A 16,539-nucleotide genomic window follows, 5' to 3' on the forward strand; every position below is an offset into this window, starting at 1 on the left:
TATACATATTCTGATAAGTTACAGCTGTAAGAAATCAGTAATAGCCATTAATCATTCCATGTTCATTCTTTATGAATTTCAGACTAAAAGTTAACCTGCAGAGTTCCAACAAACCTAAGATGAATTTTATAGTCATTTCTGCCATTTAGATGAAGAGTTTATGAATACAATAGACTCTCCCTAAGTTAAACTAATTTGAGCAAACAGCTGCCTGAATTGAGAAAAATCCAAATTGAAGTGCATATAGTAGTAAATATATGCTACATGGGGTATATTTAAAAGTAACAACTACAATTCAAACTAGGCTATCAAACTGTTAGTAAATAAACATCCTTGGGGAACTACTTTAATTAATATATGAGAAGAATTCATAATACCTGTATCAATTTGGGTTTATTTAAATTTGAGTCTCTTGAGTCCTTGAGTTCTTGAGACCCATTTTGTTTTACGTAGGTTAAGCATTCCCCTTATAATCTTTATTATACCTATTCTTTTACATAGTAAGCTCTTTTTTTTTATACATAAGGATAAATATGAGGTTGGCCCTTAGCCAAGTTACAGCTAAAGGCAAAATTAGCAGGAATTGAATTAATCAGGTTTTACTACACAATGCAGAGAAACAGCAATAGATGCAAACGTTTTCGTTCTTTCAAAGTAGGAATTAGTTACATATTTTAGAAAAGAACCACAAGGTTAGGAGGAAACTTAAAGTGTCAGTTGGTTCATCTTTCAACTATATCCAAATTAACCTGGAGAGATTAAAATTCTAGGCTGTTAGATCTATAAGGAATTTTGGAGATTATTTTGTCCAGGCAAAAATGGAGCAGAGAATAGTCAACTGACTTCCACAGAACACACAGCTTGGTTATGAGAGAGTGATTCTAGGACCCAGGACGCCTGACTCTAAGCCTATGATTAGGCCCACCTCTATCTGCCTCTTCCAGGTGAAACATGTGGTAGTGCTCACCCAGGAAAGGTGGGCAGCTCCTACCTGTAACCTGGTCCCATATCTAATTACCCAAATTGGCACATTCAGGCTCTTCATTGTAATTTAAGGCCATTTACTCAAAATCATTCATGGTGGAGATGGAGAAGAGCCGTGCACTGTTCTATAAGTTAGCCAAGTTGTGGTCTCCAGAATGGAAACGTCACTGTTGTCTATGTCTAACAAATGTTATGCCTAACAGGAGCATTTTCCCATAGACACTTGGGAGGAAAATGAAAAAGATGCAACAGGCTGTGAATTTCTTTGAAAGCCAGGGTCTTGTGCATCTTTCACATCCTCTGCACCCAACTCAGCACCTGACACCACGCCGGCCATCAAAAAGTAAAAAATTCTTTTAAATGAACCATGTAATTTACACACTGGGTTTCTGTTTTTTTGAAGATAATTGTGATTAGGATTTCAGTGTAACTTTTCTTTCAAATTTACTAAAAAGCCAAGAAACCTTTGCAGAAGAGTGTAATGAATTCTTGCTCTCTGACTTACAATGAGGATCTTAGTTACTCAGTAACTACCTGCCAGGTTCAGCTGCGCATCTGTGTTAACGGTGCCTTCCGGGGCGATTTTGAAAGTGAGTCATTGATTTGAATTCAGAGTCCAAATAGAGACTCTGTTAGAGCTGGAACAAGCCTTGGAGACTGGGTAGTCCAGCCCTCTCATTTTATAATTGAGGAAACGAAGGTCCGGAGAGGTTAAGTAACGGCTGCCCAATCACATAATTAAGTGCGTTTAGTTGCTGTGCTTTAGTGAGATCTGGAAAACACCACATGTATATTTTTGCTTTTCAAGTTCCTGACATTTTCTGTTGTGTACACTCAGGGTATTTTTAAATACTGATAAGCATGTGAATGCAAACCTCATTTAGTTAAATCAGGCAGTGTGGGCAGTCTTCAGTGAAATCTATTACATTGCCTTGCTTGATGCCTTTATGTTCGGCTCTTTTTGATTTGTGTTGTTTGATTGGACAAAAGGTAACAAAATATTCATTGCAGGAAAAATACTCCTTTCTTTTACATTCACATAACTTCAGAAATATCCCTAAAGTCATCATTTGTTGTTACAAAAAAAATTTACTTCTGAACTGAGACCAAGGTGAAAAAAAATTCTGTCTCAGGGGAGTTTTCGAGAGCCATAACCATGCAAAAGTAGGTAGTTACAGAAAATATTATGTGAACTTAACTGTGGCATTATAATGGAGACTGCATAAATAATATCTGGATGGCTAGGTAAGAAAGATAAAACCATTGAAATACATGCTTTTGACACTGCACTGTTACAGTACATTTACAATGCACTGCAATTTGAACAGAAAGTTGACAAACTCTGAACCTGTTACAGGCAAAGTGATTTATTGCACAGGGCATCAGGCTGGAGCTTAGAATCCTGACTGTCATTCCTTGTTCTTCCTCTGAATTACCTTGTGGCCCTAGTCTCTCGTGCCTCGGTTCTCCCTCTGTGCGTCTCTCTGAGGTCGGGTGGATTATCAAGGTAAGGTAACTTTTACTAAGCCTCAGGGAAAAAACACTCATTATTTAGAGCCTCCTAAATCATGGCAGGCTACTTCTGCCTACTCTGAGGTTTTGCTTAAAGTCATCTCTGACTACACTTCTTTGCTAATAGTTAAGGGGTGAATGTGAAGTGTATTTTGCATTAGGGATTACAACTGGGAGACAAACACTTTAAAAAAATATGTTGTTAACCTGTGCACCAAATAGCAGTTGTTGAGCTACTTGCCTCAAGACCGAGTCTGTGTCATGTTGATTTATAAGTTAAGGATGGCTTTAGCCGTTTGCTTAATCAGCCATACAGGGAATGCTATTGGATCATGTTATGGGCTGAATTGTGTCCCCCCTCAAAATTCACATGTTGAAGCCCTAACCCCCAGTACCTCAGAATGTGACTGTATTTGGAGACAGGGCCTTTTAAGAGGTGATGAAGTTAAAATGAGGTCATTGGGGTAGGCCTTCATCCAACCTGATTGGTGTCCTTATAAGAAGAGAAAATCTGGACACACAAAAAGACACCAGGGATCCACATACACGGAGGGAAGGCCATGTGAGGACACAGTGAGAAGATGGCCATCTGCAAGCCAAGGAGAGAGGCCTCAGAAGAAACCAACCCTCCCGACAGCTGGATCTCGGACTTCTAGCCTCCAGACCTGCGAGAAAATACATTTCAGTTGGTTAAGCCCCCCAGTCTGTGGTATTTGTTATGGCAGGCAGAGCAAACTAAGACAGATCACTTCAAATATTTTACCTTTTGCAACCAATTTCTATCACAATGAAATCAGAAGTTAGCGTTGCAACTATTTTTCCTCCAGTGTCTCTCAAAGCCTTCTGGATCAAGTCCAGACCTCTTAACATGGTAAACAAGCCCCTCATGATCTATATAGCTCTTCCTTCTTCAGCCTTGTTTCTCAGCATGTCCCCCTTGCACACTGGCTCAAGCCAGACACAACTGCTTGGTTTTACTTAGAAGCCAGAAGCCATGCTTTCTTCTCCTCTCGTGGCTTCACCTCACTATGAATCCTTCAAGTCTCAGCTCACATATCAGTCACTGCAGGAAGCCTTACCTCATCTGGCCTGAGTGGCACAGCTCTCCTTTGTGCTCCCCACAGCACAGGCGCCTACTTCAAATGACCTTGTCTCTGCTCATCTGCTTCTTTCCCCTCCACTCGGAAGGCTCTCGAGGTCAGAGACTGATTCTTGTTCACTAGTGCATCCCTACTGCCTGATATAGAACCCGGCACACAGTAGGTGTTCTGTTAGTTGAATCAAAGCATGAACAGATTTGTGCAAGATATTCCTTTAAGATAGTTACCGAGTAATTATGTAGGCCACTAAGAGGACAGAGATATGTTGAAATCAGGTTATTAGGGGGCCGGCCTGGTGGCGCAAGCAGTTAAGTGCGCGTGCTCCACTGCGGCGGCCCGGGGTTCACCGGTTTGGATCTTGGGCGTGCGCCAACGCACTGCTTGGCAAGCCATGCTGTGGTGGCGTCCCATATAAAGTGGAGGAAGATGGGCACGGATGTTAGCCCAAGGCCAGTCTTCCTCAGCAAAAAAAAAAAAAAAAAAAAAAAAAAGAGGAGGATTGGCAGATGTTAGCACAGGGCTGATCTTCCTCACACAAAAAATAAATAAATAAATCAGATGATGAGTTGTGTTAGTTTGCTAGGGCTGCCATAACAAAGTAGCACACAGACTGGGTGGCTTAAGCAACAGAAATGCATTTCCTCACAGGTCTGAAGACTAGAAGTCCAAGATCAAGGTGTCAGCAGGGTTGATTTCTTCTGAGGTTGATTTCTCTCTCTTTGGCTTGTAGATGGCCATCTTCTCACTGTGTCTTCACATGGCCTTCCTTCTGTGTGTATCTGTGTCCTAGTTTCCTCTTTTATAAGGACACCAGTCAGATTGGATTAGGGCCACCCTAATGACCTCATTTTATCTCAAGATACACTCACATTCTGAGGTACTAGGCGTTAGAGCTTCAACATATGAGTTTGAGGAGAACACAATTCAGCCCATAATGTTGATCATGAGCACTGGCTTCATAGATTTTTACCACCTTGGCATAGCCCTGGGGTGAATGTAGACTGCTACATTGCTGACTCCTTTGGAAAGTTATTTGCCATAAAGATTTGGTAATAAGCATACATCTTTGTCAAGAAAGGGGCATTTTGGAGCTGATCGTTGTTTTCAGGGGTTAGAGGCGGCTATTATATTGGGAATTCCAAACCTCCAAGAATAAAGTCCTAGAGGACTAAAGTAATGAAAATACTTCAGAATAATATGAGGGTAATTGCCAATATTACCATCCTGACTGGAAATTCCCATTCTAAAATGGCCAGTTCTTGGTTAATCCCAAGAAATTCAGTGGTCACATGTCCAGTTTCCTACTCAAGTGATGAAACCATTTCGTCCAAAGGTTTTTCTCTGATCTTCATTGCTCTTTGACTTTCAGGACTGGGAAGACCCTGTGGAACACAGTCAAGTCTTGTCTTTTAGCTTCACATTGGCTGTAGAGGATTTAGACTTCTACTCCTTAAAGGGCTGAGAAACAGTCCACGCAGGCTCAACCTTGGTCACTCCCTGTACATAATGAAATCCCTGCCCACAGAAGTCAGAGTGAGGTTGTGGGGAAGAGGCTGTGTAAGTGACTCTGACTGTTGCTATAACAACAGTACCTTGGTCTAATTTCTTTTGAAAAATGAATTTCAGCTGGTGGGACGGAGCCAAGCGGCTTCTCCCCACAGATGAAAGCTCTGCCGACAGTCTCCAGAGCTCTGCTGTTTATGGACTGAGTGCGTGGGGCTGTGCATGCCGCTGCCGGTTGAACCTTTTCAGAGCTGGTGACATCACACCCATGTTTGCCTGCATGTGGGAATGCGCCTGTCTGCATGTGGGCATCTTCACCCACGGGTGATTCATCCTGGAGGGGAAAATCCTCTAGTTCTGCCTTGTCTCCTATTTGTGAACAGAGCTACTCTAAAGACATGTAAATAATGGCAATCTCCTTGTTGGTAAATGAAGGCAAGTCCCTTAGCTTTCAGCTTTGGAGTACACACCTGCTATGAAATGGAGATCTGGAAGTCAGACGCTGTGTAGAAATAAGAATAACGTCCTGTTTGCTCGCTCACTGAGATGGTTTTGTGTGTGTGTGTGTGTGTGTGTGTGTGTGCGCGCGCGCGCGCACGTCTGTGAGAGAGAGAGCACAGGAGAGAGCGAGAGAGGAGAAGGAAAACTCTCTTCCAGGAGGTTTCTCTTAGCTTTGCTTTATGCAAACTACAACTCACAAGGAAGAGCAATGTCTGACCTCTTTGAGGGAAACAAGAGGCTTTTTATAGACTAGGAGATCTTATTTCAATACTTTTGTTTTCCACAGGGAGATAAACACGTGCTGGGATTTTATTCAAAAGCAGCGTCAGGTCTGGGCGCTGTGGGCTATTTGTGTTCCTTAAGCTGGTGCTCGACTTCAGAGCCGTGGAGGCACTCCTGGAAGGGGCTAGAAACAAAAATGAGAATTTCTCTGAAAAGAAGGGATATTTTAGGGCCGGCCCTGTGGCTTGGTGGTTAAGTGCGCGCGCTGCAATGCTGGCGGCCCGGGTTCGGATCCCGGGTGCGCATCGAGGCACCACTTCTCCGTCCATCCTGAGGCCGAGTCCCACATGCCGCAACTAGAAGGATGTGCAGCTATGACATACAACTATCTGCTGGGGCTTTGGGGGGAAAAAATAAAATAAATAAAATCTTTAAAAAAAAAAAAAAAAGAAGGGATATTTTAAGTAAACAGCAAAATAAAAATATTCTTGATTCCTACCCAAGGGAGAGAAAAGTACTCAGCCTCCCTGAAGTGTTTCTCCTTCCTGCGTCCATCCTCCCAGAAAACAAACAAATCGAAACCTCATGCTTAGTTCCAACATGCCTGTTCTCTGGTCTGCGTGGCTGGTGTTTAAGTCTCCAGCTGTGAATGATGCAGATAAGATCTGATCTTTTCATTTGCCCTCTTCCTCTCTATGGTTTTCCCTTCTTCCTCATCAACCTCCTTCACCGTCATTTCTTTACAGCTCTAAATAAAATCCCATTAGGAATTTCAAATTGTAGTACAAGGTCAGGCATACAGGAACGTTTGAATAGATAATGTATGCATGACTTCTAGTAAGAGATATCAGGAGATATTCCTAAGGAAATTGTTTCTTGTCCTTAAAAATAAATGTAATGTAACGTGTGTGTGTGTTTATGGATGTGAAAAGACAGAGCAGTTTAGGGTTCAGATAGTGGAATTCTGATGGCGACTACAGATCTCGGTGGAGCTTTTCCTGCAGAAAGCTACCGAGTGGAGGAAGCTGCCACTGGGATACACACATCTGCTCCCTCCTGAAGTTTCCAGGGCTGCAGCTATCATCACTTCTCAAACACATGATAAATTTGCAGAGTAACATCTTTCCTCATAGAGAAGCACAATGCTTTTCTGTGAATCAGGCAGATCTGACTCAAAGACACAAACACATTGTCCTTAGATCGTCACGACACAGGTGTCTAAAACACTTGCCCAGAATTTCTAAGCAAGATTTACTCATGTTTGATCAGGACAGGAGTCATCAGACGCAGAATAGCAGAGTAGGTGAGAACACAGACTTGAGAGGTAGGTGGAACTAAGTAGGGCTCTGCTGTGTGCCCTGGGACAAATTACTATCCTCTCTGAACTCATTCCTCATCCATAATAGGGTTATGGTGAGGATTAATCAAGGTAATATATGTAAAGCATTTAGATTGATGCCTGATACATGGTAAGCTCTCAGCCAATTAGAACATTAAATGACAATAGTATCTTGAAATATTTAGTAAGCAGTGAATCAAATTCTCTGATAAAAGCTTAGAAGTTTAGAGCTTTCTACTGAAAACTATGTGAGGAGATTTAAAAATCATATAACGTTGGCATTTGCAGAGATAACAGTCTTGGTTTTAATGAGTAGTTAATAATTTTGTTGAAGCACCAATTTGAACTACATGTGTGGAGCTTGTGAAAAACTTTATAACTTCAGATATAAAGAGCACACAGGATTCGTTGACTTGTGATGAAAATATAATTTATTCATTCAATCCAGAGAAAGCCAAGATCCTGTATGAACGTTTATGTATTTGGAAATAGGGAGATATGAGGAGATCTTGGGACTTAGCATCTCTAAATGTCAAGGACCTTGACTGCCACTGCTCTTGATGTTTTATGATCCATTCTCAATGTGTTGCTGTGCATTCAGTTGGTGCTTATTACACGTTTAAGAATAATAACTAAAGGAAAAAAGCATCCCTAGAAATTCAGCCACACAAAAAAGATTTAAATTGCTTTTAAAGACTCCCTTACTCTGGCACCTCACAGCTAGAATTGGGTGAGCATCCATGTGCCAAACACTGAAAAGAGGTACTGCCACTCTTGTGTATACCTAAGACTGCTCGGGAATAGGGTTTTAAATCTGACTCATAGCAGAAAGGAAAATGATCATGGTCATTTCCAAAAATAACCTCAAATTCCCTCAAAATGTTCTGAATGGGCCTGTTCCCTTGGACTGGGGGCTCAGCAATGCCCCAGCATTCCCTTGGGCCTCTGTAGCTGAGGTTTCACATGCCCACTAAGAGGGCGAGGCCCCCTTTTAAGATGATCCTTTTCTTCCTGGAGCATTTCAGAATGGAAATTTTTAACTGCTCAAGGCTGACATCCCCTCCAGAGACCAAATTTCCCACTGACCAGGTCCAGAGAACCAGAGAAGCTGTGTTCTGGATTTGTTCTGTCTCAAGTAGAGGTTTTAAGCTCTTGGCTCTCAGGGAGATAGCGTTAAGAGTGTGTGTGTGTGTGTGTGTGTGTGTGTGTGTGTGTGTATTTTTAATTCATATGACTTTTTTTATGAGGTACAGTTGTTTTCTCTCTAAAATAATGTTAGGGGTGTATGAGGCTAACAAGGGAGACTTCAGGAGTTGTGATAAGATTTTTCTTTTTCTTTTCATGTTGCTGTGTTCTTCATGTAGATCTCCTTAAAGCAAACATACTCAGCTTTTGTCAATACATGTCTGACATGTGTTCACTTTCTGGTGTGTCTTTGTTCTGGGGAATGAGCCCACCTTCAGCGCCTGGCACCCAGGCACACGGCATGCCCTCAGTTCAATGGGTGAAGCAAAAGTAAATATATAACATGGAGGGAGAAAATGGTCTAGGATATTACTGTGCTCAGAGAAACCTAAAATATAAAAAATAAACATTTTCATGAAGAGTCCTGTAGAAATCCAGCAAGCCTCTGCAGAATTCAAGATCCTCTGAGGTTTGAAATATCTCAGTCTAGAGCATTGTTTCTTAGTCCCTCTATGAGCTATCCCGGAGTATCACCAATGAACTCAGGAACATTGTATATTCACATTGGGGTTATGTGTATCTATGTATTAAAAAAAAAAATCAAACCAACAACCTCAAAATGTCAGAACTTCAATAGAAGTATTAGTCTAGGTCAGAATTTCTAAAAACTGGGGATCCTGGACCAGCTACCTCAGAGGAATCTGAGGTTTTTATTCAGTTTCTTTAGATACCTGTGCCTCCACCTGTGTCCCAATCTGGGCCTCACCTTGGGCTAGTAAATCAGAAACTGTGGAAGTAGGACCAAGAAATCTGATTTTTAACAGCTTCCCATGTCACTTTCAAGTTGGATAATCACTGGTCTAGAAGGTTGAACCTCTAAATAAACCTCAAAAGATCCTTTCTAAGGGTGCTTAAATCTAAAAGACAGTTCTGGAAGTGTTTTGCACACTGTTCATATTCTACTAATTAAAATATCTAACACGTGAGTATTCTGGGTCACTCATCAAATACGTTAAATAAGCGAGTCAAATTTATCCATGTGTTCGTGTGCTTATTATCTGCTGATAGAATGAAACAGAATAACCATGTGAAAATTGATTCAGTGAATCATATTCTGGTTTGACCAGAGAAGATCAAAATGACCAAAATGTTCTCTTGGAGCCTCTAAATTAGTTATAGCATCTGCAAGCTGAGATTCCAATTCATCTTCAAGTCTTGGGAAATAGTTGTGTCTTTAATAGTTGGTGAGGGAAGCTCACTCACACTTTTGGTTGGAGAGGGTGCATTGATGGGTGAAAACCACTTGAAGCCTTTGTATGGAAATTTAAAATTCAACTATGAAAATATCCAGCATTTTGAGTTCACATATATGCCAAAACACATGACCTTGGTAATGTCACGTAAAGTCTCTGGGTTTCAGTTTCAATTTTCCTTTACACAAGTCTCTTCATGTGCTCTTTAGTTGTTCGCAACATAGATTCCATGGACTCTTAGAGTCCTCAAAACTATAAGGAAAGGACAGTCCTCAAGCCATTTCTAGCATTTTAAAAATAACCAAAATAAATCGTACATTTACTCAAATGTCATGAAAACACTATATAGGCCAACATTTTCAAGTGCCTGCTTTGGAGATCAATTACATAAACTCAGTGTGGTTAGTTGAGAGATCTTTTTAGCATTCATTCATTTGCACAATCCCGCGAAGGAAAAGGAAAGCACTTATAGTATGATGTGTATTAGGATGCCACGGGAGCAATGGAGGCTCTCTGAGGTCAGGAGTTGTGGGGAGGGCCTGTCAAAAGAGACTGTATAGAAGATAATGTCTAAACTGAATCGTGAAGGACAAATAGAATTGTTCAGGTGAAGAAGTTGATTAAGAATATAACATATGCAAAGGCTCAGAGCGAGACAGAGAATAAACATCGTGTGTCCTGAGAACTGCAAATAATTAAGTATAGCTGAAGGTTTAGAGTTGATTAGTGTTGGAGGGTAAGTGGAGGGGAAGAACGTTAGAGGTGATAGCTAAGACTGGAGAGGTAAGCAGGGACGTGGATCAAGTTGTGTGTGCCGAGCTTAGATGATGCTGGAGATAGTGGACGGCTCCAGAAAAACTGCATGTGACGAATGGGCATGATCAGGTTCACATTTTGTAAAGAAAATCACAGCCACAAAGCAGAAAATGGGTTGGAGGGGAGGCAAGGCTGGGGCAGAGAGACTCGGCAGGAGCTGCTGCAGAAATCCATGAAAGAAATCTTGAAGATCTGAACTAAGGTAGTGGCATTGGGGGTGGAAGATGAGAATAAAATTCATTGATGATAAGAACAGAGAGTTTTTGAGGTTTAATTGGGTGTAGGTGGTGGGGAGAGGGTGGAATCAAGGATGATTCTTGAAAACAGTCTGAGAGGGCATTATCACAATTAGCATTGGAGCCCAGTGCCATTGATGAAGGCATGACTGTGCTTTGCCCTCCTGGATGAGTGTGTAGTGTGGGCTGTGGAGTCAGACCTGAGTCTGAATTCGAATCTGGGTTGAGCCGCTTGCCCCTCAGCTCTGTAATCTTGGACACAGTGCTTAATCTCACTATGCCTCAAGTTCCTTCTCTATAAGATTGTTATAATAAAACCCACCTTTTAGAATCATTGGGAGTAGGCGACAAGGAGTCTGATGGTTTACATCGATGTCTTCTGTCTTAAAATCGTCATTATTTTTTTTTGTGTGTGTGTGTGTGAGGAAGATCAGCCCTGAGCTAACATCCATGCTAATCCTCCTCTTTTTGCTGAGGAAGACTGGCTCTGAGCTAACATCTATTGCCAATCCTCCTCCTTTTTTTCCCCCAAAGCCCCAGTAGATAGTTGTACGTCATAGTTGCACATCCTTCTAGTTGGTGTATGTGCACATGGCCTCAGCATGGCCGGAGAAGCCATGTGTCGCTGCGCGCCTGGGATCCGAACCCGGGCCGCCAGTAGCGGAGCGTGCGCACTTAACCGCTAAGCCACGGGGCCAGCCCAAAATCTTCATTATTAATAGTAGTATCATCATCTTTATTTCCAAGCTCCGTGATCCTGCACAATTTCATGCAAAATCAGGGACAAGGCAATAAAGAGTATTTTTGAACCTGCTAGCACTGCTAAAAGTCTAAAGGAAGAATGCCAACTATACTTTTTTTAAAAAGTCTAAAGGAAGAAAGAATCTCTTTGTCATGGACATGCTGGCCAGGGGACCCCTAAGAATCTGCTGGGCATAGGGCCCCTCTATGTCAGCAGAGGCCTGGTAATCTTAGCCATGTTCCTTCTTATCATGGGTGTTATCCACCCCTCCCCATTCTACCTCCTCCAAAACACTGTCCTTTTCCCTGTAGAACTATGAGACCAGCACATGACCTGCCCCAAAGATTTGCTATGAGGATAAAATACGATCCTGTGTGAAAGTGCTTCATAACCCCAAAGGCACAGCTGTTCTTATTACTACTAGTCCAGGTGTCGTAACACCCCTCTCAAAGCATTCTGTCTCTCTCTGTCTCTCAGTTTCTCTCTCTCTCTCCTCTCTCTCTCTCTCACACACACGCACACACCCACACCTCACAGTTTCACAGAAATGCAAGCTATCAAGCCATTCTGTGGACGAGAGACTTGTGCTGGAGCCATTATGGAAGAGGAATTGTTTCCTTCGGAGTAATTGACACATGAAAGCGGCCCATATTGTCATAGGCATTGGATGAACAGCGTACTTCAGCTCCTGGCACCACAGCTTCCCTTAATGGCAGAAAACATTTATATGTAATAATAGTAATATAGGAGCAAGGAAGCTGATGTTCAGTAAAGGATTTCTGTGATTCTTCCATGACGGCACAAATCATACTAAGAAGCTTCCAGCTTTGTAAGGCAGAAGGGCCAAGGACCTCTTAAGATAAGGCTATTTGGGATGAGACTCTGACCTGGGTCTTTGGGGTGTGGGGGAGCTCACAAGGACATTCCCCATGTGCAGTCAGCCGCTCTCATGCTCACTGAGCAGAGTGCTTGGGAGTTACTCAGCCTTCTCACGCATTCAGGTTCTATCTCTTCCTGCCAACTCTCCATCTATCTCCCAAGAGGGATGTAAGGAGAGAAGTGGACTCTCAGACCACCTTTCCGTAGAGCAAAGGATGATAAGACAGACAGTAGGGATGCTAAGGTTTCTCTGCTATTTTGGACACAACTAAACAAAACATAAAAACCATAACACAGCATTTTAAATGATGTCTTCCTTATATTCCCAAATGCTGATACATGAAAAATATGTCAAGATTTGGCTTAAAGGGGCCAGCAGTGGAGAACTTTCAGCCCTCAAGGAAAAGGAAATACTCAGCAGCTCCATTCAGGTCGCATGCTGGAAATGTATTTGATTTGAACTTCAACAATCCAGTGCTGTTCTACAATCTAGGACACAAATGCATTAGCACTTGGACTTGGGCTTGAATTGCAAATTTGATTTTTGTTGTTCATATTAAAAAAGCTATACCAGATGCTTGGAAAACATTAGGGTTTTGCCAGCTAGGGAACAGAAATATTATCATTCTACCTATTTGTATTTTGGAGATCCAGAAAGGAATCTCTCTCAGTTGCAATGGTGACTGTTAATATCACTGAATTTAAAATAGTAATAGTTGGGCCGGCCCCGTGGCTTGTTGGTTAAGTGAGCGCGCTCCACTGCTGGCGACCCGGGTTCGGATCCCGGGCTCGCACCGACGCGCTGCTTCTCCGGCCATGCTGAGGCCGCGTCCCACATGCAGCAACTAGAAGGATGTGCAGCTATGACACACAACTATCTACTGGGGCTTTGGGGGGAAAAAATAAATAAATAAAATCTTTAAAATAGTAATAGCTAAGGCTTACTGGGTGCTTACTGGATATCAGGCATGAAGCTAAGTGCTTTCCATATTATTTCACTTGAGTTCATCCTCACAGTAACTCTGTGAGCTACGTATTATTAACCCATTTTGCAGATAAGGAAACCAAGGCTTAGGAGAGGTTAAATAAATTTTCCAGGATTCGTTCATTCAATAGGTATTTATTGAGTGTCTACTGTGAGCTACTGAGGACCCAGTAGTGAACAAATCAGAAAAATCCCTACCTTCAAGTAACTCACTTCCTAATGGAGGGTAGCATGGCTAACATTTATTAAGTACCAGACAACATTTATTTGTGTTAACTCTTAGATGGGGGGTCTTGGGTTTGAACCTAGGCATTCCAAGGCCTATGCTCCTGTTTCTATATTATTGCTCTGTACTGCCTCACCCAGCTAGGCCCGCTCAGCTGGTAAGAGGTGAAACTTGGGGTTCCCACCAGGTCTGTCTGTCTCCATGGTCTCAGCCACCACTACTTTACAGAGGAACAAATGGAGCATTTGTCTTTATTTCTCCATCCTACCCATCCATTTCATGGCCTAGAATAGAATCGTGGACCTATGCTTCCTAAAATAAAGGCAGGTTCATTTTTAAGACAAATGCTTAATTTTTTAAGGTTAATGTCACTTCAGATGGTGCTGAGGGCCCCAAGCCTTGTTTCCTTTAGGCCCTGAAACTGTGATATTTGAACTTGCTGCCATGTGTTGGAGCTGTGTTCAAGTATCTGCCACACCTATGATCAGAACCACGGTTTCCTGGTTTGTTCAATAAATAGCATAATTTTATAGCTATTTCCACCTAATATGATGGATGGAACCAATATCTTCTTTGAGGTCAAATTCCAGTGTGTCCCAGTTAGGGCCTTGTTTTCAGCTATTCAGAGGCTTCCACCAAGTGACTGCAGACAGGATTTGGTGTTGTGATTAAAAATATAAGATTTAGGAATAAAGGTTAGACTGGATTTTTGCTCAAGGATCTTTTCTGTTTACTTTTAAAATGGAATTCTCTACTTATAAGAGAATAGCAATAAAATGGCACTTCTTGGAATCCCCCACATCAGCTCCAGATTGGTTTTATTATACATGGGGCTCCTCTAGAGCCTGGGCAGTTCTGCACGTGAGTGCTGAAGTCCAGGGTCAGAGGGAATCCTGCTCCTCTCTTCCATTGCTTCTGTAATACACAGCACCTTTGCCGAGAATAGGAGAGTGCCTAAGTGGAGGACTGCTCTGCCTCCTCCCTCTCTCCCTACGTCATTCTGCCTCCTGCCTTCAACTCTGTAAAGTTACTAAAACCTCTTCTAACCCAACCTAGTCTTCCTTTTGTCATTCAGCAAGTATTTTCCCAGTACCTACTTTATGCCAAGCTCTTTCACCCGAGTCCCATACACTAGCCCTTTCTAGCAGAAAGGAAGGGAGCAGACAGATGAATTAGGCTTACAGTTAATAAATCCATGGAGTTAGCAAGATTTTTCTTAACTGGACTTCTTAAATGAGTCCAGTGGGGTGAACATAGCACTCTCCAGGGTAAGAGATACCATTACCAGGAATGTAGAGTCTCAAAACGAGGCATTCCTTGTGGTCAATGGGCCTGCCTCCTGCTCTGATTCAAACTCACCTCTTTCAGCCCCTGTGAATTAGATAATAGAATCATTTACTCAATTTACCATTATTTATTAAGCACTACTATGAACCTGAACATTGGGTGCAGCCCCATGGATACACAGTAAGCAAGTCAGCTATAGTCTCTACCTTCTTGGAGCTCACCAAACACACACTTAAGCAATTACCCCAAAGTATGATAGAAGCTATGAAGGGAAAGTATAGGTTGCTTGGAAAAACTTATTCCAGGATATCCAACCCAGTATAGGTGGGTCAAAGAAGGTACCTAATGTAGTTGGGGAGAGGAAGGGATGTAAGAGAAGACTTCGTAGAGGAAGTGAAATGTAAGATCCAACCTGAAAGATGAGTAGCTATTAACCAGGGGAAGGGGAGAGAAGTATGTTCCAAAGAAAAGACAACAACAGGTACAATGCCCTAGAGGCAGAGGGAAACTTGGCACACTTAAGAAACTGACTTTCAGGAGAGTTGATAAACAATGTTTGGGAGGGGATGGGGAGGTGATGCTGAGCAGAGAGGCAAAAAGATGAGCCTGGAATGATGAGCAAGAGCCAGGTGAAGCAGGCTTAGTTTGGATTTTAATCTAAACACAATAGAAATCATTGCAGAGTTGTACACAGGAAGGGCAATATATTTTTTGAAAGAGGTGGTAGTATAGAGAATGGATTGATGGAGAGTAAGACAAAATAAAGGAATAGATGAAAGAGTGAATGGATGGATAAGTGGAGGCAGGGCAAAGAGACCAGTTAGGAGACTGTTGCAACAATCTAGTGAGAGATAATGGTATCCTGGCCTAAGATCATAGCAGGGAGGCTAGAGATGAGTGGGCATATTAGTGTGATATTTTGGGTGCAGAATCCATAGGGCTTGGTGACTTGTGATATGGGGAGTTTCAAAAAGAATCCTCAGGTTTCTGATTTGGGTAACTGGGTAGATACTGAGATAGAGAACACTGGTGAGAATCACATTTGAGTAGAAAAGATAATCAGCTCAATGTTGAGACATGTTGAGTTTTAGATGCCTGTACAACTCAGGAAGAGAACATTGGAGTTGATGGAACTTAACAGAGAAGATTGGGCTGGGTACATTGTTATGGAGTCATCAGCCCAGAGAAGATAGTTGAAGCTGTTATAATGGATGAAATTGTCTAGGCAAGCATATAGAGTGAGCAACGAAAAAAGCTTAAGACGTGACATTGAAGAATCCCATCATTTAGGAGAAAGAAAGAAGAATGCAGAAGAGACTGAAAAAGAGCAGTAGAAAGAAAAGAGGAAATCCCAAAAAGTATGATATCGTGGAGAGCCATGGAAGCATGCTTTTAGAACAGTGGGCTACTGTATCACAATGTGCTGGGAGGTCAAGTAAAATAAGAACTGAAAGGAAGTTTTGGGTTACTTTAACCTTCATTTCTTAATCTTCATTTCTGTGCTATTCAGTAAATGTGTTAAATTTCATATTCTTGGAGAATTTTTAGTGTTCTTTAAAATATTGTTGATTTAATTCCTTGATGTTCTCAATTAAGGTGTGACAAGAATTTAAGATAGGTATTAAGATCTTTCTTGAGTATGATACATTTTGGTCCAAGTCTCACATCTAGCATTCGTTTGGAAAATAATAATACGTGATTCTTCCCTACAAGAGAAGTACTGCGTTTAACTGTCTCTCTTCTTTTGTTCCCTCACCTTCCAGGCTTTA

General features: G+C 41.9%; 1 protein-coding gene across 3 annotated transcripts in view; it reads left to right on the forward strand.

Annotated features, from left to right (window-relative positions):
* Nucleotides 1-16,539, forward strand: part of MAML3 (mastermind like transcriptional coactivator 3) — a 402,996-nt gene that overhangs the window by 218,998 nt on the left and 167,459 nt on the right. The gene's annotated exons all lie outside the window — the stretch shown is intronic.

Source organism: Ceratotherium simum, chromosome 12, assembly GCF_057802395.1.
Source record: "Ceratotherium simum simum isolate JZ-2026a chromosome 12, ASM5780239v1, whole genome shotgun sequence".
Lineage (NCBI taxonomy): Eukaryota > Metazoa > Chordata > Mammalia > Perissodactyla > Rhinocerotidae > Ceratotherium > Ceratotherium simum.